A 26,866-nucleotide genomic window follows, 5' to 3' on the forward strand; every position below is an offset into this window, starting at 1 on the left:
GTAGCACTAATACCAGGCTTAGCATGGTGGGTCCCAGGACCTGCATTAAATTAGATGGTCCTTTTGCGCAGGTCCTGTGATATGCCAAGCTAGATCTCCTATAAGTGTAGACAAGGGCTTTAAAAAGAAGGGTCGGGATTAGCACGGCTCTCCAGCGCTCCAGAGTTAATAGGACACTCAAGTCGTCAAAATAAACTTTTATGATTCAGATAGAGCATGCAGTTTTAAGACACTTAACAATTTACTTCCATTATCAAATTTTGTACAGTCTTTTTATATACACACTTTCTGGGAACAAGATCCTACTGAGCATGTGCACATGCTCACAGGGTATACGTATACTAGTCTGTGATTGGCTGATGTCTGTCACAAGATAGATGGGGCCGTAAAATAGGAGAAAAAATAAATTTGTCAGAAACAAATAAACTGCTAATTTTAAATTCAGAGTAGGTTTTAAATCATTGTCTTTTTATTATGCACTTGTTAATTCTGTGATTCTACTGCATTGAGTAGTCCTTTAAGTATACAGTATAATGCTAATGTAGCAAAAGAACATTAAACAATAACTATTCCATATTCATCTAGATTCGGACAAACTGAATTTTTCAGTGCTGCACATGTCTATTAAAAAGTATACACAGGTACAAATTCACAAACCTGGTATTCCAAAAAACGATTAAAGGGACATGAAAACCAACACTTTTCTTATATGATTCAGACAGAGAATACAATTTTAAACAACTTTTCAATGTTCTTCTATTTTCTAATTTGTTTCATTATTTTAGTACCCCTTTGTTGAAGAAGCAGCAATGCACTACTGGGAGCTAGCAAATAAGATGAGGCATATATGTGCAGCTACTAATTAGCAGTTTTTGATCTTACCTAGGTATCCTTGTCAACTAAGGATGGCTAAATGTTTTGCAACATTCGAAAAATGAAACAAATTTTAAAACATTTGTTTTTTCGTTTCAAATTTCGAATGTTTGTACAACATTCTGACATTCATTTAATGTAATAGCATTTCTAATGCTTTCTTTAAATGCAATATTAGATTCAAATTTTTCTAATAATTTGATTCAAATTATGCAATATTTGAGTTTGAAAAATTCTAATTTACATATTTGTAATAGTATTTCTAATGTTTTCTTTAAATGTAATATTTGAATTATGCAATATTCAAAATAGAAACATTCAAATTGATATATTTTTATCTATTATGTATCAATTTACTACATTCCCTTCCACATGAACTATTGGACTTCTGAATAGTATTTGTTATATCGAAGGTTATATTCAAAATTTTAAACGTGGATATTCTATCTAATTATGAACATTTGAAAATAAAAGTAACATTCGAAAACCAGAAATAACATTTAATTATTGAATTTTAATGTATTTTTATTCTTATCAACATTTGATTGTCCAAAACGAATGTCCACAGGACTATTCGTTCTACCTAACGAATTAAACTTTCAGCACATTCGCCTATCCCATACCATGCAAACAAAACAAATGACCTAATAGAAGTAAATAGGAAAATTGATTAAAATCACATACTGTATCTGAATCACAAAAGAAAAAAAACTGAGGAGGGAAATAAATTAATTATGCCTGTATTTGCCAAATGCACACTTACTTGCAAGCCCTGGGACTAGCATTCTGATTGGATGCTTACAGTTCTTTTACAATGGAATGTGGTTACTGAGGAAATTTTGATGTTCATGTGATGTTTTCTAGAAAGATTTTTTTACAGATAGGCTGCATCACTTTCAAGTTATTCAGAATGTGTGTATCATGTCCATTTAATTTGTTCTGTAAGGTTTGGAAGGCACTTTGTGGCAGTGCTGGTATCCTTTAAAATTTGGGGCTATTTCTAGGGAGAGAGAAGTCAACTCTGTTACAAGATAGATGCTGCACCATTGATTTTAATGTAGCTAAACTCGCAACTCAAGGCTGTGACGAGAGGTGTGTTCAAATCTTTATAAATTCCACCTATTTTAAAGTTTTGATGTTGTGACTAGTTTTTTTAGAGATTGGAAAAAAGGGGGAGTGACCAGCGCCAAAAAATGTTACAACAAACTCCAACTTGAAGATAGGGATCTCTCCAAAGGCCCTATGAAATAACAATACTGGAAAATTGGGTGACTAGGTAATGCTACAAAAATAAGCTAAAGTGTAACATATTAGGACAGAAAAATGAAATTGTAACAAATTATTTTCACTGCACAAAAAAACAAGTGTAGAAGATTAACCGCAAATGTTAATTGATCAGTGCACTACTACACATATAAAGGATATATATCATCAAACATCAATCGCAACAGATAGGATTGGTAACTCAAATAAAATTTGAATGGTGATACAAAAAACAGTAGTCTATATAGATATAGTCCCAATATAAATCCTATTGCAGGTAAATCCAATGCGGCCTTAGTTAATTTCCAGCAGCTATCCTTAGTACAGATTTGTTTGAGTGTGAGATTCCACCTATAAAGAAGGGGAGTTCCTTTTAGTGCAGCATCAGGTAGCGTAGATAAGAAACAATATCCGTACTCACAGTTAAAACAGCTCGTGTCAGCGTCAAATACAGATTACTCCGGTTTCACTGAATGGGAAGTTCCCAGATGACTCCGTTTGTGGTCTCAGTCAAATGAACCACCCTGACAGGTGTATATTGATATCAGTGTATATATGTGATATATTAAATATAGGAATAGGCGAAACTCAATGGCTGTAAATAATATTTCTGTTGGGTCTGATCGTATTTAACAAATCAGAAAGCCCTCAGATCTACCTTTGGCATTATTATTGCGCCATTAGTTAGAGTTTATTTGTCAAATTCTGAAATCAGTAGGATAACAGGTGTGCTTCACTATGGAAGCAAAAGAGCAACGCGTTTCAAATTATGTTCTTTTTCAAGCTCATAATGGGGCATGATTGCGTGCTCCCTTTTAAACCTATCCTATTGATCCTATTGGATGATTCAAGGAGACACAATTTTTGAGGGCCTTGCTATAGTAGTATAAAAACAACGTTAAAAGTCTTGTACCTAATAAACGGCTATAAATAATAGTAATGCTGTTAGATTTCGTATAGTATATACTAAAATACTTTAAATGATGATTACTACAGAATAAAACAAAATAAAATTCTTCATATTACAATGAACATAAATATATAATAAAATTTATAATAAATTCATACTATTTACAACACTCTAATTATTCCAGAACCTTCAATATACACATAATTAGTAGGATTGAAAATATAGAAAACATATTTTTAGATATATAAAAATCTTTTCCTATAAAAACCTTGACCATATAAAAAAACCTATTCATATATAATGCAGTCAAACATAATTGTAATATAAAACTCAATGTAAGACCAATATGTTAGAGATTCCTTAAGAAATCATCACTTTTATTCCAACTGTTTCAATCTATTAAAGGCATAGTACTGGGCTCAAAAAGTGATTTCTCAAACTAAAACTATGTGTGGAACTACACTGTCTTTCCTAAAAGTAGATATTTCTTTAGTAATTAAGTCAGAGAAAACATCCCAAGTCAAATTCCAGATTTAAACCATATGGTGTTAATGTTTTTAATTCAAAAATCCATTTTGCTTCCAATTTTAGAAGCTCTTTTTGGACATTACAGCCTCTCCAATTGGGTTTCACTTTGTCTATCACAGTGTAGGTTAAATGCTTAGTGTTACCATTATTACATTTCTTAAAATGTTTGGGAATTGGTAGTTCCTTGTTTCTGTCTAGATCCATATTCTCAATCAAGTTAATATGTTCTCTTATCCTAAAACTATACTAAAACTTCTGATTGCTCAATAAAATCTGAGTCAGTCATGCAATTTTTCCTAATGCGCATAAACTGACTTCTTGGAATATTCTTTTTCCATTTATCTAAATGGCAACTCTCTGCATGGATATACCCATTGGAATTGACTGGTTTGAAAAATGTTTTAGTCTTAATTTTACCAATGGATATACCCATGCAGAGAGTTGCAATTTAGATAAATGGAAAAAGAATATTCTAAAAAGTCAGTTAGGAAAAATTGCATGACTGACTCAGATTTTATTGAGCAATCAGAAGTTTTAGTAAATACATTTTTAAATAAGGGATATAAGTTAGACCTAATAAAATCATCAAGGGATGAAGCAATGAAATTAAATAGAGTAGATTTACTTGGCCAAAAGAAAAAAAACATTCCCGAGTCGAATGATATGGTTGAATTAAAGGTTCCATTTATAACCCAATATAAAGAGGATAATAAGAAGTTGGAAAAAAAATTAAAGAAACATTGGCATATTCTTAGAACAGATGATACGTTGGGTCCATTCATCCCTCAATATCCGAATATAGTATACAAAAAATGTAGAAATTTAAAAACCCATCTAGCTCCCACTGATTTGAAAAAGGGAAGTCATCACATAAATAAATATAGAGATCTTAGAGGGAATAACATTACCGTTTTCTTCCCACGTCTCAGTTGTAAGGCCTGTAAACATTTGAAGAAAAGTAAAGTTTTTAAATCAGGCGTAACAAAAAGGGATTTTAAAATACATTATGTTTACAGATGCACAGACTATAATGTAGTTTATCTTCTTGAATGCTTATGTGGGGCCCAATATGTAGGAGAATTGACAAGGCCTGTCAAGGATAGGATAAGAGAGCATATTAACTCGATTGAGAATATGGATCTAGACAGAAACATGGAACTACCAATTCCCAAACATTTTAAGAAATGTAATAATGGTAACACTAAGCATTTAACCTACACTGTGATAGACAAAGTGAAACCCAATTGGAGAGGCTGTAATTTCCAAAAACAGCTTCTAAAATTGGAAGCAAAATAGATTTTTGAATTAAAAACATTAACACCATATGGTTTAAATCTGGAATTTGACTTGGGAAGTTTTCTCTGACTAAAAGAGACACTGAACCCAAAATTTTTCTTTCATGATTCAGATAGAGCACGAAATTTTAAGCAACTTTCTAATTTACTTCTATTATCAAATTGTATTAATTCTCTTGGTATCTTTATTTGAAATGCAAGAATGTAAGTTTAGATGCCTGCCCATTTTTGGTGAACAACCGGGGTTGTTCTTGCTGATTGGTAGATACATTCATCCACCAATAAAAAAGTACTGTCCAGAGTTTTGAACCCAAAAAAAGCTTAGATTTCTTCTTTTTCAAATAAAGATTGTAAGAGAATTAAGAAAAATTGATAATAGGAGTAAATTAGAAAGTTGCTTAAATTTGCATGCTCTATCTGAATCACAAAAGAAAAAAATTGGGCTCAGTGTCCCTTTAATTGCTAAAGAAATATCTACTTTTAGGAAAGACAGTGTAGTTCCACACAGTTTTAGTTTGAGAAATCACTTTTTGAGCCCAGTACTATGCCTTTAATAGATTGAAATAGATGGAATAAAAATGATGATTTCTTAAGAAATCTCTAACATATTGGTCTTACATTGAGTTTTATATTACAATTTTGTTTGACTGCATTATATATGAATAGGTTTTTTATATGGTCAAGGTTTTTATAGGAAAAGATTTTTATATATCTAAAAATATGTTTTCTATATATTCAATCCTACTATTTTATGTGTATATTGAAGGTGCTGGAATAATTAGAGTGTTGTAAATAGTATGAATTTATTATAAATGTTATTATATATTTATGATCATTGTAATATGAAGAATTTTATTTTGTTTTATTCTGTAGTAATCATCATTTAAAGTATTTTAGTATATACTATAATAAATCTAACAGCATTACTGATATTTATAGCCGTTGATTAGGTACAAGACTTTTAACATTGTTTTTATACTACTATAGCAAGGCCCTCAAAAAGTGTGTGTCCTTGAATAATCCAATAGGCTCAATAGGATAGGTTTTAAAGTGAGCACGTAATCATGCCCCATTATGAGCTTGAAAAAGAACATAATTTGAAACGCGTTGCTCTTTTGCTTCCGTAGTGAAGCACACCTGTTATCCTACTGATTTCGGAATTTGGCAAATAAACTCTAACTAGTGGCACAATAATAATGCCAAAGGTAGATCTGAGGGCTTTCTGATTTGTTGAATACGATCAGACCCAACAGAAATATTATTTGCAGCCATTGAGTTTCGTCTATTCCTATTTTTAATATATCACATATATACACTGATATTAATATACACCTGTCAGGGTGGTTCGTTTGACTGAGACCGCAAACGGAGTAATCTGGGAACTTCCCATTCAGTGAAACCGGAGTAATCTGTATTTGACGCTGACACAAGCTGTTTTAACTGTGAGTATGGATATTGTTTCTTATCTACGCTACCTGATGCTGCACTAAAATGAACTCCCCTTCTTTATAGGTGGAACCTCACACACAAACAAATCTGTGCTAAGGATAGCTGCTGGAAATTAACTAAGGCTGCATTGGATTTACCTGCAATAGGATTTATATTGGGACTCTATCTATATAGACTACTGTATAAAGAGCCTATACGTTTTTTGTATCACCATTCAAATTTTATTTGAGTTACCAATCCTATCTGTTGCAATTGATGTTTGATGATATTTATCCTTTATATGTGTAGTGCATTGTATTATTATTATTTTACTAGGTCAACCTAATAGTGTGTTATATTAGTATTGTTTTAAATAAAGTTTATGTGTAATTAAATCATTGTATGACTTACTTGTAACCAGCACCTTCATCTACCTTTGGGATTTTTACCTATTATCTTTATTATCATGTTTTACTTCACTTAGTGTGGTTTTATATTGTCCTTGCACTGATCAATTAACATTTGCGGTTAATCTTCTGCACTTGTTTTTTTGCGCAGTGAAAATAATTTGTTACAATTTCATTTTTCTGTCCTTATATGTTACACTTTAGCTTATTTTTGTAGCGCTCCCTAGTCACCCAATTTTCCAGGACTAGTTTTTTTAGCAACATATCTGCTTCACATAATAGAGGGTCTATTCCAATAAATTAGAATTCACTATCAGGTAGATTACAAATTATGCGCATTAGAGGGTATTTAACGAACACAACAAAAAGTTGGGTTATTTTACCCTCCATAGTGCTGCCATTACAAGTTTTCCAACAGCCGGCTTGTGCATGTGATATGGTTGCATTGAGCTCCATACCGCACAAAAAACAAACGCTGTTTTGACGTGCTCGTGCATCAATGGGGAGAGCGGGTTAGAAAAAAACACCTGCGATCGCGGAATGAAAAGCTCCGTAACGCAGCCCCATTGATGTCTATGGGGAAAAAAGTTACGTTTAAACACCCTGATATAAACCCCACTTCTAAACACCCCTAATCTGCTGCCCTGACATCGCTGACACCTACATGAACTTATTAACCCCTAATCTGCTGCTCCCGATATCGCCGCCACCGAAATAAATCTATTAACCCCTAATCTGCCGCTCCCAATATCGCCGCCACTATACTAAAGTTATTAACCCCTATTTCCCTGCATCCCAACATCGCCACCACTAAATAAAGTTATTAACCCCTAAACCTCTGGCCTCCCACATCACTACCTCTAAATAAACCTATTAACCCCTAAACTGCCAGCCCCCCACATCGCAACAACCTAAATTAAACTATATTAACCCCTAAACCTAACCCTAACCGTAACCCTAAACCTAACCCTAAACCTAACACCCCCTAACTTTAACATAATAAAATAGAGCTAAATTAAAGTTACAATTATTAACTAAATAATACCTATTTAAAACTAAATACAAACTTACCTGTGAAATAAAACCTAAGCTAGCTACAATATAACTAATAGTTATATTGTAGCTAGCTTAGGTTTTATTTTTATTTCACAGGTACGTTTGTATTTATTTTAACTAGGTAGACTAGTTAGTAAATAGTTATTAACTATTTACTAACTACCTAGTTAAAATAAATACAAACTTACCTGTGAAATAAAACTTAAGCTGTCTTACACTAAAAACTACCATTACAGAAAATAAAAAACGAAATTATCCAAAACAATAAAAATTATTCCTATTCTAATACCCATTTAAAAAAAAACACCCCAAAATAAAAGAAACCTAATCTATAATAAACTACCGATAGCCCTTAAAAGGGCCTTTTGTAGGGCATTGCCCAAAAGAAATCAGCTCTTTTTCTAAACAAAAATACAAAAGACCCACTAACATTACAAACCCCCACCCCCCTAAACCCACAAAATAAAAATAAAAACTATCTAAAAAAAATGAATCTACCCATTGCCCTGAAAAGGGCATTTGTATGGGCATTGCCCTTAAAAAGGCATTTAGCTCTTTTTCTTGCCCTTAAAAGGACATTTAGTTCTTTTAAGAAATGCCATACCCCTAATCTAAAAAAAAACCCACACAAAAAAACTTAAAAAAACCTAACACTAACTCCTCTTTAGGTACTCACAGTTGCTGAAGTCCCGCTTGAACAGTCTTAATCCCTGCGGCTCCATCTTCATCCAGCTGGCTCCATCTTCATCCAGGCGGCATCTTCTATCTTCATCCCGGCGGCACGGAGAGGGTCGATCCTGAAGACTTCCGGCGCGGATCGTCCTCTTCATACGGTCGCCGCCGTATACTGAATCTTCAATGCAAGGGAACCTTTTCAAAATGGAGTCCCTTACATTCCTATTGGCTGATTTGATTTTGGAAATTCAAATCAACCGAAAGGATGAGAGCTACTGAACTCCTATTGGCTGTTCAAAACAGCCAATCGGATGAGTGCTTTTGAAATTCTATTGGCTGTTCATATCAGCCAATAGAATTTCTGTAGCTCTCATCCTATTGGCTGATTTGAATTTCCTATCAGCCAATAGGAATGCAAGGGACGCCATTTTGAAAAGGCTCCCTTGCATTAAAGATTCAGTATATGGCGGCGACCATATGAAAAGGTGGCGTTAGGTTTAGGGGTTACTAGTTTAAAGTAGTTTATTACGATGTGGGGGGCTTTCGGTTTTATGGGTTAATAGTTTAATTTAGTATATTTCATTGTGGGGGGCTTGCGGTTTAGGGGTTAATAGGTTTATTATAGTGGCGGCGGTGTCGGGGAGCGGCGGAATAGGCTTTAATAACTTTAGTATAGTGGGGCGATGTGGGCGGACGGCAGATTAGGGGTTAATAATATTTAAATAGTGTTTGCGATGTGGGAGGGTGGTGGTTTAGGGGTTAATAACTTTAATATAGTGGTGACGATGTCGGGGAGTGGCGGAATAGGGGTTAATAAATCTTATTGTGGCGATGTCAGGAGCGGCAGATTAGGGGTTAATAACTTTAGTATAGTGTTTGCTATGCAAGAGGGCCTCGGTTTAGGGGTTAATAGGTAGTTTATGGGTGTTAGTGTACTTTGTAACAGTTTAGTTATGAGTTTTATGTAACAGTTTCGTTGGGTAAAACTCATAACTACTGCTTTCAGATGGTGGTACAGATCTTGTCGTTATAGGGTGTAACGCAAGCTTTTTAGCCTCACTGCAAAACTCGTAATGGCAGCGCTATGGGAATCTCATGAAAAAATGTCATTTTTATGAGTGCGGGACTGACAGGCTAAAAGGCTTGCGATACAGCTATACCGAAAAGACTTGTAATGGCTGCGTTGCTGTTTTAACGCTGAAATTACCATTTTTTCAGCATTAAAAGACGAACGCACAACTCGTAATCTACCTGTATGTTTTTGGCGGGTTCTAGAATAATAAAAAAAAACTATACCATTTTCTAATGCATTTGAGACACATGAGAGTTTCTAGTCTTTGAATGAGGACAATTGTGTGAGTGAGCTGCCAGTTCACTATTGTCCCACAGATTATGAGACAATTCATAGGTATGAAATAAGAAGGTGATTGCTGTATCAGTAACTTTGTTTTTATTGGTAATGGGATATTATTGCACAACTGTTAAACATGTTTGTTCATGTGTGTGTATGTATGTGTGCATGTATTTATTTACAGTATGTGTGTATGTATGTATATGTATGTTTGTGTGTGTGTAAGTGTGAGTATGTGTATGTATGTGTGTGTATGTATATTTGTTTGTGTGTCTGTGTATAAGTGCATGTATGTGTTTGTGTATGTATGTGCGTGTATATATGTGTGTGTATATGTTTGTATTTGTATGTATGTGTGTGTATGTGTTTGTGTATGTATATGTGTGTATGTATGTGTGTGTATATGTGAGTATGTGTGTATGTTTGGGTGTATATGTTTTTATTTCTGTGTATGTGTGTGTATGTGTGTGTGTAAGTGTGAGTGTGTGTATGTATGTGTGTGTATGTATATTTGTTTGTGTGTCTGTGTATAAGTGCATGTATGTGTTTGTGTATGTATGTGCGTGTATATATGTGTGTGTATATGTTTGTATTTGTATGTATGTGTGTGTATGTGTTTGTGTATGTATATGTGTGTATGTATGTGTGTGTATATGTGAGTATGTGTGTATGTTTGGGTGTATATGTTTTTATTTCTGTGTATGTGTGTGTATGTGTGTGTGTAAGTGTGAGTGTGTGTATGTATGTGTGTGTATGTATATTTGTTTGTGTGTCTGTGTATAAGTGCATGTATGTGTTTGTGTATGTATGTGCGTGTATATATGTGTGTGTATATGTTTGTATTTGTATGTATGTGTGTGTATGTGTTTGTGTATGTATGTGCGTGTATATATGTGTGTGTATATGTTTGTATTTGTACGTATGTGTGTGTATGTGTTTGTGTATGTATATGTGTGTATGTATGTGTGTGTATATGTGAGTATGTGTGTATGTTTGGGTGTATATGTTTTTATTTCTGTGTATGTGTGTGTATGTGTGTGTGTGTGTGTAAAGATTTATATATTGTATCATTCAAATTACATTATAGTATCTAGCTCATATAAACTGAGCGTTTAGCTACACTTGACCATTTGCTAAATTAGATTGCTCTCTTGTATGTGGAAAACAGTGGGATATCTTACAAATTGCAGTCTATTCTGTACAGATGTTAATTACCTCCAGAGCTGCTGTTTGTTTAATTATTCACATTTTAACTTCCAATAAGCAAATTAACACATAAGTATCTTTCTGAAAATCCTTTTAAATTGTGTGTGTATGTTTGCGTATGTGTGCATATGTGTGTGGGTGTGTATGCATGTGTGGGTGTGTATGTATGTGTGGGTGAGTATGTATGTGTGTGTGTGTATGTGTGTGTGTACGGGTGTGTATGTGGGTGTTTATGTATGTGTATGTATGTATGTGTGGGTGTTTATGTATGTGTGTGTGTATGTGTGAGTGTGTATGGGTGTTTATATGTGTGGGTGGTTATGTATGTGTGTGTGTGTGTATGGGTGTGTGTGTGTATGAGTGTGTGTATGTGTGTGTGTATGTTTATGTATGTGTAAGTGTGTATGTAGGTCTATGTGTGTGTGTATGTTTGTGTATGTGTGTGTGTGCTTATGTATGCGTGTATGTGTATGTGTGTGTGTGTATGTGTGTGGGTGTTTATGTATTTGTATGTGTGAGTGTGTGAGAGTGTTTGTGTATGTGTGTGTGTGTGGGTGCTTATGTATGCGTGTATGTGTGTGTGTGTGTGTGTGTGTGTATGAGTGTGTGTGTATGTGTGTGGGTGTTAATGTATTTGTATGTGTGTGTGTGTGTGTGTGTGTGTGTGTGTGTGTGTGTGTGTGTGTGAGTGTTTGTGTGTTTGTGTATGTGTGTGTGTGTATGAGTGTGTATGTTTGTGTGTATATGTTTGTATTTGTGTGTGGGTGTGGGTGTGTGTTTGTGTGTGTAAAGATTTATTTATCTGATCAATCCAATTCCATCATAGTGTCTATCACATATAAACTGAGCGTTTAGCTACACTTGACCATTTGCTGAATTAAATTGCTCTCTTGTATGTGGAAAACAGTGGGATCTCATACAAATAGCAGCATATTCTGTACAGATTCTCATTTGCCGTCAGAGCTGTTGGTTGTTTAATTATTCCAATTGTAACGTCCAATAAGCAAATTAACACATAAGTATGTTTATAAAAACCTTTGAGACTTTGTCTGACCATCTGGGTTTCCCCTACTGTTACATCATTTACCAGCTCATATTTTGTATACTTTTATTTCTCCCTGAAGCTGAATTATCTGTCTAAAAAATATCTGTATTTTTTGGGGAAGCTACTGACATATCTGTAATATTGTTAAAATAGTAATTATTGCATTTTATGTTTTCATTACAACAAGTAAACCATCAACATTCAATAAGATAGCAGTGTAAGATAAAAGTCCACAAGCTGGGGTATTACTTAAAGGGACACTGAACCCAATTTTTTTCTTTCATGATTCAGATAGAGCATTAAATTTTAAGCAACTTTCTAATTTACTCCTATTATCAAATGTTCTTCATTCTCTTGGTATCTTTATTTGAAATGCAAGAATGTAAGTATAGATGCCGGCCCATTTTTGGTAAACAACCTGGGTTGTCCTTGCTGATTGGTGGATACATTCATCCACCAATAAAAAAGTGCTATCCAGAGTTCTGAACCAAAAAATAAGGATAGCAAGAGAACGAAGAAAAATTGATAATAGGGATAAATTAGAAAGTTGTTTAAAATTGCATGCTCTATCTGAATCATGAAAGAAAAAAATTTGGGTTCAGTGTCCCTTTAAGGGGTCTCAGTTGAAATTGGCCCTGTCCTTCTAGGGGTTTTACTGATCCAGCTTTACAGTACCTCCATAGCTTCATTGCTCCTATGCATGCAACTATAACTGACTGAGTATAGTGAAGGGGCAGGAGAAATCAGTTTGATTGACAGGATAAATTATCATAATAAAGACAGTCAAATGGCAAAGCAGCAACAACTAGCAGAACCCAAGTTCTAAATGTCCCAGGAGTGGCTAAGAATGGAGAAATAACCAATCAGCAGATGAGGAGGCAGAGACGTTTTCTTGATTAAAGGGACAGTCAACACCAGAATCTTTGTTGTTTAAAAAGATAGATACTCCCTTTATTAACCATTCCTCAGTTTTGCATAACCAACACAGTTATGTTAAAGTACTTTTACCTCTGTGATTAACTTGTATCTAAGCATCTTCTGACAGCCCCCTGATCACATGACATTTTATTTATTATCTATTGACTTTCATTTTAGCCAATTAGTGCAGTGTCTGCCACAAGCCACGGGCGTGCTCACAATGTTATCTATATGGCTTACATGAACTAGCTCTCCCCTGTTGTGAAAAGCAAATAAAAAAGTATGTGACAAGAGGCTGCCTTCAAGGGCTTAGAAGTTATCATATGAGCCTTCCTAGGTTTAGCTTTTAACTAAGAATACCAAGAGAACAAAGTAACATTGGTGATAAAAGTAAATTGGAAAGTTGTTTAAAATTACATGCCCTATATGAATCATGAAAACATTTTTGGACTTGACTGTCCCTTTAACAGGAGTCCAACATTCCACAGGACAACAGCTTTTGGCAGAGTCTTGACAACAAATGCTCAGCTAATGTTATAAAATAAAGGTGAACTTTATTTTATGATTTCTGTGATATTTTAAGTTTAATTTTGATTTAAATAATAACCATTTAAAGGGACACTCAAGTAAAAAAAAAAACTTTCATGATTAAATAGGGCATGTAATTTTAAACAACTTTCCAATCTACTTTTATTACCACATTTGCTTTGTTCTCTTGGTATTCTTAGTTGAAAGCTAAACCTAGGAGGTTCATATGCTAATTTCTTAGACTTTGAAGGCTGTCTCTAATTTGAAAGAATTTTGACAGTTTGTCACCACTAGAGGCAGTTAGTTCATGTTTTTCATATAGATAACATTGAGCTCAGGCATGTGAAGCTCCTAGGAGTCAGCACTGATTGGCTAAAAATGCAAGTCTATCAAAAGAACTGAAATAACGAGCAGTTTGCAGAGGCTTAGATATAAGGTAATCACAGAGGTAAAAAGTATATTATTATAACTGTGTTGGTTATGCAAAACCGGGGAATGGGTAATAAAAGGGATTATCTACCTTTTTAAACAACAAAAATTCTGGTGTTTACTGTCCCTTTAAGGTTAGTACGAGACCCTTTAAGTGAACTTACTAAGAGTGAGTTTTAGATTATCAGGCCATGTTTGTCGTGGTTTAGTAATTATTTGTGTTTTAGAAAAATATTCATTTATATTCTCTGTATTTTAGAGAGAGAGCGAGGTTAATTTATATTTGTTGAACAGAGGAATTGATTTCAGAGACTGAGAATAATTTTGCCTTTTCTACTTTCTGTTTATAAGGCATGTAGCTTATCTATAGAGCTTAGTAATTAAAAGATAAACTTAACCTTTTATCAATGTTCTCTCAGGGGAACATATAAAATTGTTTCAGTAACTTGTCTAAGAGTCAGTGAGAAAATCATGCTAACAAATAAATACATTTTTAAGATTATTTATCTTATTGAGTAGGAAACCCTTAAGACCTTCATGGCTGATAGAAAACTAATCATCTGAGAGACTGATAAAGATGGCAGTACTGTCAATCACACCTGAGAATACATTATTAATGAAGACAGTCTGATAGAGGAAGAGAACATATTTTATAAAAAACGTATTTTATAAAAAAAAAAACAGATGAAAGACGTGTTAATTCAGAATATATTTTTTAAAGTAATACTTTATACAGTACTAGTCCTAAACCCTTTCACATGGGCCATTTTTTGCAGTACAACGGTCCCACCCCTTGCGTTTTCTCCCTCCCCCTCTCTTTTGCTCTCTCTCTAAACCCCCCTCTCTTTTGCTCTCTCCCTCCCCCTCTCTTTTGAGCTCTCTCTCTCCTCCCTCTCTTTTGAGCTCTCTCTCTCCCCCCTCTCTTTTGCTCTCTCTCTCTCCCCCTCTCTTTTGCGCTCTCTCTCCCCCCTCTCTTTTGCGCTCTCTCTCTCCCCCTCTCTTTTGTGCTCTCTCCCCCATCTCTTTTGCGCTCTCTCTCTCCCCATCTCTTTTGCACTCTCTCCCCATCTCTTTTGCGCTCTCTCTCCCCCCTCTTTTGTGCTCTCTATCCCCCCTCTCTTTTGCGCTCTCTCTCTCTCTCTCTCTCCTTCCTCTTTTGCTCTCACTCTCTCCCCCCTCTCTTTTGCTCTCTCTCTCCCCCCTCTCTTTTGCGTGCTCTCTCTCCCCATCTCTTTTGCGCTCTCTCTTCCCCTCTCTTTTGAGCTCTCTCTCCCCGCCTCTCTCTCTCTCCCCCCCCCCTCTCTCTCTCTCCCCCCTCTTCTCTCTCTCCCCTCCTCTCTCTCTCTCCCCTCCTCTCTCCCCCCTCTCTCTCTCCCCCCTCTCTTTTGTGCTCTCTCTCTCTCCCCCTCTTTTGCTCTCTCTCTCTCCCCCCTTTCTTTTGTGCTCTCTCCCCCTCTCTTTTGCGCTCTCCCCCCCTTCTCTTTTGCGCTCCCTCCCCCTCTCTTTTGCTCTCTCTCTCCCCCCTCTCTTTTGTGCTCTCTCTCTCTCTCTTCCCCCTCTTTTGCTCTCTCTCTCCCCCTCTCTTTTGCGCTCTCTCTCTCCCCCTCTCTTTTGCGCTCTCTCTCTCCCCCTCTCTTTTGTGCTCTCTCCCCCCTCTCTTCATGCTCTCTCCCTCCCTCTCTTTTGCTCTCTGTCTCTCCCCCATCTCTTTTGCGCTCTCTCTCCCCCTCTCTTTTGAGCTCTCCATCTCCCCCATCTCTTTTGCGCTCTCTCTCCTCCATCTCTTTTGCGCTCTCTCTCCTCCTCTCTTTTGAGCTCTCTCTCTCCCCCCTCTCCTCTCTCTCTCCCCTCTCCTCTCTCTCTCCCCTCCTCTCTCTCTCTCCCCTCCTCTCTCTCTCTCTCTCTCCCCTCCTATCTCTCTCCACCTCTCTCTCCCCCCCTCTCTCTCTCCTATAGCTCACCTATAGCTCACTGGGAAGCGGTGCTAAACCTGACCCTTCTTCCCAGAACCCATTGCCATGCTAATAGGAGTTTTAGCGCACTCTGTAAAGAAAGGTTGGGATAAGCACGTCTCTCCAGAGTGCTAAAGGTAAGTGTTCAATGCTACAGGTGCTGTTTTTCACCTATAGCAAAGGAACAGTTACATTTGTTTAATGAAAATGAATGTAAATGTTCCCTGAATATTCAGTTTACAACAAAACAAATAACGAATAGCAGGGGCACCAAATATTTAAAAAAACGTTTTTTTTAAATATTTGGAGAGAAAGATTCAGCCGAACCATATTTTTCACATGTGCACACCTCTAAATTTTATAAACAAGACTTGATGTTTTACCACTTATTTTATCTCTAAAAGCTTAATACCACACACCAGGAAAAACAACAAAGTGATTCTAAGCACCCCCTCCAAAGCTACCATTCAACCGCCCCCCAGTACAAAACAAAATACAAATAAAACAAACACCCACAAAATTTTAATGTAAAATGTAAAACACCCTTCAGCCTCTTCCGGTCCCCCTTAATAGTCTACTGTGTTGCCTGATCTTGATTCCTTCCTATTAGCTCACTGAATTTTCAGAAGGGTCTTTAATCTAAAAAGAAGGCATCACCAGACATACCTGGAAATAAATACCTGAAATTAAATGCTTAGGGCTAGATTACAAGTGGAGCGCTAAATATCGCTTGTGTGCAAACAATATTAGTGCTTCACTCTGTAATGCCAGCGCACACTGGTATTATAAGTAAATCAAAATGCAAATGTGAGCTGGCATTTGCATTTCTAGGAAGCATTGCACTTTCATAGGCTCGCGGTAGTAATAACCGGGCACTTGTAATTGCTGGTTAAATATTGCGCTCCCGCAAACGGGCAAATTTAGCGCTTCACTTGTAATCTAGCCTTAATATTTTTAAATCCTTTTGTCACTATGGTTATTTACTTAGCTTACTGTGAGATATTTCATAGCTAAAAAATATAAGACATGAAATAATGTATATTCTGCTAAATTCTCATTCTCACTGGCATGGAGAGAAATCATGCAAAATGTTTTGAATTTTTTTTTAGACTTTGTATTGTAATGTAGGAGTCTCTCGTTTACATCCAGAGCACTGTATAGTGAGATAAACAGCTCTCAAGGTAACACTTGAATTTCTGTAATTCTTTGAGGGACCTCCCAGTACTGATGAGACTTCTTAGATCATCTTACACATAGGGGCCTATCTATCAAGCTCCGTATGGAGCTTGACGCCCGTGTTTCTGGCGAGCTTGCAGGCTCGCCAGAAACAGCAGTTATGGAGCAGCGGTCTCTGAGCAGGTGGACAGACATCACCACAAATCAACCCGATCGAGTACGATCGGGTTGATTGACAACCCCCTGCTGGTAGCCGATTGGCCGCGAATCTGCAGGGGGCGACGTTGCACCAGCGTGCTCTCCGCATTCAGCGAGGTCTGTCGGACCTGATCCGCATTGTCGGATCAGGTCCGACAGACCGTTGTTAAATGGGCCTCATAGTCACAAAACCTTCAACTTAAATGTGAATTCCTCCCTCCTAACAACATATTCCACCCAGATTTACAGTAAGTATTGCATTTTAATAAAGAGTTTCTACCTGAATTTGTGTAGCCCTATCACATCTTATTTACTTTTTATTTAGCCTATTAACTGCTTGAGAGACAAATATTCCTTATTGTCCACTATATATATATATATATATATATATATATATATATATATATATATATATACACGGAAATTGACTGCACTCTCAAAATGGACCGGGTACACATCACATTACCCTGCAAAATGCACAGCCCTGAGTGCTCAATAGCACTCACAGACGGCTGCACATTCCGCTCAGGCAGTTAACTCCAGACAAGTCAATGAAAAAATAATATATTTTTTTTTTATCTGAGCTGGGCCCTGGGAAATAAAGACATAGAGGGATATTTATCAAGCCGTCAACCGCAAATACGCTGGGATTCTGCAGCGTTATTGTGGCGAGCTTGATTCGACCTATTTATCAAAGCCTACAGACCGGCAAAAGTTGAAATTTGTGATGTAATATACGATCCGCCTGTCTCAATCCAACACAGATCGATGCTCACGTCATTACAGATGTTCCGAATACAAATTCGGCACTATCTGACAACTTTTGCAAGTTATCAAATTTCTAACAGGTACGCTCGCCACTATTCCGGCCCAGCGTACCTGGTTTTCAATCCGCCAACCTGGAGGCCGCGGATGCCATAGTAATCAATGGGAGTATGAAAGCAGCAAAAGCTTATGTTCAATGCTGCCAGATATCCCATTGATTTCTATGGTAGAAAACCAGTAAAGTTTACACCTAACACCCTAACATAACCCCGAGTCTAAACACCCCTAATCTGCCGCCCCCGACACTACCACTAACTAAACCAATTAACCCCTAAACTGCCAGCACCCCACATCGCCATAAACTAAATTAAGCTATTAACCCCTAAACCTAACAACCCGCTAACTTTACATTATAATTACCTCATCCCTATCTTATAATAAATTTAAACTTACCTGTAGAATTAAAATAAACTATATTAAACTATTAATTAACCTACCCTATTATACTAAAATTAGATTAAACTATTAAATTAACTATATTACATTTCTAAAAACCTAACCCTACTCAAGTTATTTAAATCTACTATTAAAAATTACTAAGTTACAAAAAAATAACAACTAAGTTACACAAAATGAAAAACACTAAGTTACACAAAATAAAAAATAAATTATCAGATATTTAAACTGATTACACCTAATCTAATAGCCCTATCAAAATTAAAAGCCCCCCCAAAATAAAAAAAACCCTAGCCTACACTAAACTAAGGGCCTTTTGCGGGGGATTGCCCCAAAGAAATCATTTCTTTTACCTGTTAAAAAAAATACAAACACCCCCCAACAGTAAAACCCACCACCCACACAACCAACCCCCCCAAATAAAAACCTATCTAAAAAACCTAAGCTCCCCATTGCCCTGAAAAGGACATTTGTATGAGCATTGCCCTTAAAAGGGCATTTAGCTATTTTACTGCTAAAAGTCCCTAAGCTAAAATTAAAACCCACCCAATAAACCCGTAAAAAAACCTATCACTAATCCCCGGCGATCCACTTACACTTTTTGAAGACCGGACATCCATCCTCATCCAAGCGGCAGAAGTGCTCATCGAAGCCGGCAGAAGTCTTCATCCAAGCGGGCCGAAGTCTTCATCCAAGCTGGCAGAAGTCTTCATCCAGAAGGCATCTTCTATCTTCATCCATCCGGCATGGAAGCGGGTTCATCTTCAAGACATCCGACGTGGAGCATACTCTTCTTACAACAATTCTTGAATAATGAAGTTTCCCTTTAAATGACGTCATCCAATATGGTGTCCATTACATTCCGATTGGCTGATAGAATCAATCAATCAGAATTAAGGGGGGGAAATCCTATTGTCTGTTGCAATCAGCCAATAGGATTGAGCTTGCATCCTACTGGCTGATCCAATCAGCCAATAGGATTGAGCTTGCATTCTATTGCCTATTCCAATCAGCCAGTCTCAGAGGGACAGTGGGACAGAGTTCAGAATTAGGAGCTGTACCTCTCAAATAGGTACCATTGGGAGATCATTACAGTATATATATATATATATGTATATATTATATATATATCTTTGTAAATATATATACAGCATCTCACAAAAGTGAGTACACCTCTCACATTTTTGTAAATATTTTATTATATCTATTCACGTGACAACACTGAAGAAATGACACTGCTACAAAGTAAAGTAGTGAGTGTACAGCCTGTATAACAGTTTACAATTGCTGTCCCCTCAAAATAACTCAACACACAGCTATTAATGTCTAAACCGTTGTCAACAAAAGTGAGTACACCCCTAAGTGGAAATGTCCAAATTGGACCCAATTAGCCATTTTCCCTCCCTGGTGTCATGTGACTCATTAGTGTTACAAAGTCTCAGGTGTGAATGGGTAGTGGGTGTGTTAAATTTGATGTTATCGCTCTAACACTCTCTTATACTGGTCACATGGCACCTCATGGCAAATAACTCTATGAGGATCTGAAAAAAAGAATTTTCCTCTACATAAAGATGGCCTAGGCTATAAGAAGATTGCCAAGACCCTGAAACTGAGCTGTAGCATGGTTGGCAAGACCATACAGTGGTTTCACAGGACAGGTTCCACTCAGAACAGGTCTCACCACGGTCGACCAAAGAGGTTGAGTGCAAGTGCTCAGCGTCATATCTAGAGGTTGTCTTTGGGAAATAGATGTATGAGTGCTGCCAGCATTGCTGCAGAGGTATAAGGGGTGGGGGTCAGCCTGTCAGTGCTCAAACCAATACGCCGCACATTACATCAAATTGGTCTGCATTACTGTCATCGCAGAAGGAAGCCTCTTCTAAAGATGATGCACAAGAAAGCCTGCAAACAGTTTGCTGAAGACAAGCTGACTAAGGACATGGATTATTGGAACCATATCCTGACTCCTGAGACCATAATAAGCGTATTTGGTTCACAAGGATGTCAAGCGTGTGTCGACAACCAGGTAAAGAGTACAAAGACAAGTGTGTCTTGCCTACAGTCAAGCATGGTGGTGGGAGTGTCATGGTCTGGGCCTGCATGAGTGCTGCCGGCACTGGGGAGCTACAGTTCATTGAGGAAACATGTAGTGTGACATACTGAAGCAGAGCGTGATCCCCTCCCTTCAGAGACTGGGCTGCAGGGCAGTATTCCAACATGATAACGATCCCAAACACACCTATAAGATGACCACTGCCTTGCTAAAGAAGCTGAAGGTAAAGGTGATGGACTGGCCAAGCATGTCTCCAGACCTAAACCCTATTAAGCATCTGTGGGGCATCCTCAAACGGAAGGTGGGGGAGAGCAAGGTCTCTAACATCCACCAGCTCTATGATGTCATCATGGGGGAGTGGAAGAGGACTCCAGTGGCAACCTGTGAAGCTCTGCTGAACTCCATGCCCAAGAGGGTTAAGGCAGTGCTGGAAATTATTGGTGGCCACACAAATTTACACTGTTATACAGGCTGTACACATTGTAGCAAAGTGTAATAAAATATTTAAAAAAATGTGAGGGGTGTACTCACTTTTTTGAGATACTATATATATATATATATATATATATATATATATATATACATATATATATTTATTTTGTTTATTGTTTATTTAATGATATTTATTTATGTTGCTGTAACTGCTTTCCAATGCCACAAGCTAATAGCATTATTGTTATTGATATTGTTTCCAGTAATAATAGGAAATATGCTTTGATCATGAATAAATGTTCTAATGTACTAATTGCTAAAATGACTTTAGTGTTATTATTGTACAGTGCACATTTTAAGTGTTAGAATGCATTGATTTCTTCTTACAAACTGAATAGTCATTATACAAATGTAAAAAATACTCATTTCAGTTCCCAGAGGTAATCTTCTTGTAACTTGGAAATTTAATGAGTGAAACTTTATAATAAATGATGTCATTAAAGACTAAAAAAAACAAAAAACATTTAAATGAACACTGCAAAAAAATGCAATTCTTGTATATTAGCTTTTTGGAAGTTTATTAGACCTAAAGTATAATAATAGCAAAGCAAAATATATAGTTTTCTTCATAGTGAAATCCAAAATGCATCTATTTTTTTTTTTTGCTTAGTAAATGAAATTGCATACCAAAAAAATTCTGGGGGTAGAAATAACAATGCGATAAGCAGGATTGCTGGGCCGCACTAATATTAGAAAGCTACTTTATAAGAATTAGCATAGTATGAGACCTGAAATAAAGTGTAAGGGTTAAAAAATGTTACCACAAACCACAAGTAAAACATATTAAAATAAAGTATTACACTCATATATACAAATTTTAATTAAAAAAAAAAATAACATATTGTTAAAAATCTTTTAAAAAGGTTAAAAATGTATATAGTATATGACAAGGTGTTCAACTGGAAAGGACCCTAATGTATGTGTGTGTGTATATATATATATATATATATATATATATATATATATATATATATATATATATATATGTATGTGTGTGTGTGTGTGTGTCTAAATATTTGTATGCATGTATGTATACATGTTTATATATGTCTATATATTTGTCTATATATTTGTTTATATGTGTGAATATGTACTGTATGTGTGTGTATATATATATATATATATATATACACTTATATACTGTGTATACACTTTTGAGCCCTTGCCAGTCAAATACCTTGAAATGTGCAACACAATTTTAAATATGTTTTTTCAAAAGAAATACTTTGGATATTGAAACTGCGCTAATTTCTTCTCCCCTAGACCTCTTTGGGACTTTTTCTATTTATCCCTTGCACACTAACCCAAAACTGTGCAAGATCAACTGTCTAAAGCCGAAGGTGCGTTAGGAATACTCATTTGTAAGTCCTTAAGTTAGAGCACCTAAGTATTTCACTCATGCTCTAACGTTTTATTTTCATGTTGTAACACAACCACTAACCTGGGAGTGCTAATTTTAACTTGAGTGAAGTTGAGTGAGTCAAATGTAGACCACGGAAAACAGAACAAGTCATACACATTTCATAGGCTATTTGGCTAGGTTTATCAAGCTGTACAATGTCTGTTATACACCCAGCACTATTTAAATCTAGTGCTGTTATAATTGGTCATTGTATAATTGTGAAAATATGGAAATAGTGAATTAATTAGAGATATATTGAAAATTAAATGTTCATGATTCAGATAAAGTGTGCAATTAATACAAATTTTTTTTTTCCAGTTTATTTGAAGAGCAAATCTAAATATGTTCAGATCATGAGGCCTATCTATCAAGCTCTGAACGGAGCTTGAAGGGCCGTGTTTCTGGTGAGTCTTCAGACTCGCCAGAAACAGCAGTTATGAAGCAGCGGTTACAAAGACCGCTGCTCCATAACCCTGTCTGCCTGCTCTGATGAGGACAGGAATCGCCGGAATTGAACCCGATCGAGTATGATCGGGTTGATTGACACCCCCATACTGGCGGATGATTGACCGCGAGTCTGCAGGGGGCGGCGTTGCACCAGCAGCTCACAAGAGCTGCTGGTGCTATGCTGAATACGGAGAACGTATTGCTCTCCGCATTCAGCGAGGTCTTGCGGACATGATCCGCACTGTTGGATCAGGTCCGCAAGACCTTTAATAAATAGGCCTCTAGGTGTGTGTCTTGAATACGATATGGCAGCTGTATTTGAAGTTTTATACATTTTTGTAAACACTGCTGCCATCTTCCTCTGCCATCTGGTGTTAAAAGTCCGTAACTGTGAATAGGCATGATCATATCTAGATACACTCTTCAACAAAGGATACCAAACGATATATGTACATTTGAAAATTAAACAAAATTGGAAAGCTATTTTTCAATTGTTCACTCTTTCTGAATGAGAACATTTAAATTTTCACTGTCACTGTCCCTTTAACTGTACTAGCAAAAATATTGAAAAATGTTATAAAACAGTAACTGAAACCATACATTTACTCATACATAGAAGTATCAGTATTACTTAACCATTTACACACTCTTGTATGTAATTCAGAAATCCTTATCTTTAAGATTTCTGTGATTGTTATATTGATTGAATCACTTGAAAAGTAAAATGTTTTAAGCCATAAACTTTAAAATGTGAAAGACCTTGTATAATATTCTTTGGGTCCTCAATATTACAGAAGTGCTTGAGTATCCTATCCTTAAAGGGCCACTGTAAGTAAATATTTTCTATGCTTGTTACTAACTAACTACTCCAAATACGCTTTTTATCAATAGCATTTCATTAACATATCTCTACCGTATATCAGAAATCTTGTCTGCAAATTTAATTGTTTTCCAAACCCACTCCGTGGGTATCCTTGGCTCTGTACCAATCCGTTTACAATACCTAGGTTTCAAAATGGCGCTTTAAACACAAAGGCCTAGATTTAGAGTTTGGCGGCAGCCGTGAAAACCAGGTAGGAAAATTCTGATTGGGTGATGGAATCAGCCAATCAGAATCAAGTTCAATCCGATTGGCTGATCCGATCAGCCAATCAGATTGAGCTAGCATTCTATTGGCTGATCGGAACAGCCAATAGAATGTGAGCTCAATCTGATTGGCTGATTGGATCAGCCAATCGGATTGAACTTGATCCTGATTGGCTGATTCCATCAGCCAATCAGAATTTTCCTACCTTAATTCCGATTGGCTGATAGAATCCTATCAGCCAATCGGAATTCGAGGGACGCCATCTTGGATGACGTCCCTTAAAGGAACCTTCATTCGGCGAGTAGGCGTCGGTTGAAGAGGTTGGATCCGCGTCGGTTGGAAAGAAGATGGCTCCGCTCCGCTCCAGAAGAAAGAAGATTGAAGATGCGGCTTGATAGAAGACTTCATCCCGATGATGGACTTCTGACTTCAGCCCGATGATGGATTTCTTCAGCCGCCGCTTGGATCCAGACTTCAGCCCGAGGATGGACGTCACTCTTCAGCCCCCCGCTTGGGCTTGGATCAAGACTCTGGACCGATCGGTGAACCTGGCATGGTGAAGACAAGGTAGGAAGATCTTCAGGGGCTTAGTGTTAGGTTTATTTAAGGGGGGTTTGGGTTAGATTAGGGGTATGTGGGTGGTGGGTTGTAATGTTGGGGGGGGTATTGTATGTTTTTTTTTACAGGCAAAAGAGCTGAATTCTTTGGGGCATGCCCCGCAAAGGGCCCTGTTCAGGGCTGGTAAGGTAAAAGAGCTTTGAACTTTTTTAATTTAGAATAGGGTAGGGCATTTTTTTTATTTTGGGGGGCTTTGTTATTTTATTAGGGGGCTTAGAGTAGGTGTAATTAGTTTAAAATGTTGTAATATTTTTCTAATGTTTGTAAATATTTTTTTATTTTTTGTAACTTAGTTCTTTTTTATTTTTCGTACTTTAGTTAGTTTATTTCATTGTATTTATTTGTAGATATTGTATTTAATTAATTTATTGATAGTGTAGTGTTAGGTTTAATTGTAGATAATTGTAGGTATTTTATTTAATTAATTTATTGATAGTGTAGTGTTAGGTTTAATTGTAACTTAGGTTAGGATTTATTTTACAGGTGATTTTGCAATTATTTTAACTATTTTAGCTATTAAATAGTTCTTAACTATTTAATAGCTATTGTACCTGGTTAAAATAAATACAAAGTTACCTGTAAAATAAATATTAATCCTAAAATAGCTACAATATAATTATAATTTATATTGTAGCTATATTAGGGTTTAATTTACAGGTAAGTATTTAGCTTTAAATAGGAATAATTTATATAATAAGAGTTAATTTATTTTGTTAGATTTAAATTATATTTAATTTAGGGGGGTGTTAGTGTTAGGGTTAGACTTAGCTTTAGGGGTTAAAACATTTATTAGAGTAGCGGTGAGCTCCGATCGGCAGATTAGGGGTTAATACTTGAAGTTAGGTGTCGGCAATGTTAGGGAGGGCAGATTAGGGGTTAATACTATTTCTTATAGGGTTATTGAGGCGGGAGTGAGGCGGATTAGGGGTCAATACTTTTATTATAGTAGCGCTCAGGTCCGGTCGGCAGATTAGGGGTTAATAAGTGTAGTTAGGTGGAGGCGACATTGGGGGTGGCAGATTAGGGGTTAATAAATATAATATAGGGGTCGGCTGTGTTAGGGGCAGCAGATTAGGGGTACATAGGGATAATGTAAGTAGCGGCGGTTTACGGAGCGGCAGATTAGGGGTTAAAAAAATATGCAGGTGTCAGCGATAGCGGGGGCGGCAGAATAGGGGTTAATAAGTGTAAGGTTAGGGGTGTTTAGACTCGGGGTACATGTTAGGGTGTTAGGTGCAGACGTAGGAAGTGTTTCCCCATAGGAAACAATGGGGCTGCGTTAGGAGCTGAACGCGGCTTTTTTGCAGGTGTTAGGTTTTTTTTCAGCTCAAAATGCCCCATTGTTTCCTATGGGGGAATCGTGCACGAGCACGTTTTTGAGGCTGGCCGCGTCCGTAAGCACCGCTGGTATCTAGAGTTGCAGTGGGGTTAAATTATGCTCTACACTCCCTTTTTGGAGCCTAACGCACTGAAAACCCTGCCATTCTGTGAACTCTAAATACCAGCGGTATTTAAAAGGTGCGGGGGGAAAAAAAGCATGCGTAGCTAACGCACCCCCTTGGCCGCAAGACTCCAAATCTAGGCGAAAGTTATTGGTTTAAGTATTTTGAACAAGCAGTGCTGAAAATAGTGGGCAGGATAATGTGACATCATCAGCGAATAAAATATGTAACTTTTAGAACGTTATAAAACTTTGTTTTGTAGAAAATATAGGTCAGTAGGTTTTAATTAATGTTTATTAACTTTAATATGTTAGTTGTTTAGCTTAAAAATTATAACAGAAAGTAATCCTTTAACATGACCTTTTGATTTATAGCAGTGGAGGCTGCTATGAAGTCTATGTGGTGCATGTTTTATCATACAAGCCCGCTTGTCGCGAGTTACAATGACAAGCTTTGCAAAGGGGCAGGTGTCCCCCGAAATGTTGCTTTCTGCTGAATAAAGTTTTTCTCTTCTAATGACTGGAGAGCGCAGCTTTTTTGCCTACATTTGATATCTTATGGAGCAAGGGAGATGCTCTGAAAGCTAGCACCTGTTCTAATGTGAATTATGGATATTTTCCTCGGTTAGTGCTGGCCCATACCTGTGCTTGTCAATACATGTTGCTATTGTGATCACAAGGCTGTGATAGTAAAGGGTTCCTTACATGCATATTGTACCACAATGCATTGTAAATACAAATAGATTTAAAAAAGAAATATTGTGCTTGAAAAGGGACATAAAACCATTTTTTTCTTTCATGATTCAGATAGAACATTCAATTTTAAACAACTTTCCAATTTACTTCTGTTATCAAATTTTCTTAGTT

The 26,866-nt window shown here is 36.6% G+C and overlaps 1 protein-coding gene across 1 annotated transcript in view; it reads left to right on the forward strand.

The window, feature by feature from the left end:
- The window catches only part of OPRM1 (opioid receptor mu 1), a 231,756-nt gene that overhangs the window by 180,885 nt on the left and 24,005 nt on the right, over nt 1-26,866 (forward strand). The gene's annotated exons all lie outside the window — the stretch shown is intronic.

Source organism: Bombina bombina, chromosome 4 (assembly GCF_027579735.1).
Source record: "Bombina bombina isolate aBomBom1 chromosome 4, aBomBom1.pri, whole genome shotgun sequence".
Taxonomy (NCBI): domain Eukaryota; kingdom Metazoa; phylum Chordata; class Amphibia; order Anura; family Bombinatoridae; genus Bombina; species Bombina bombina.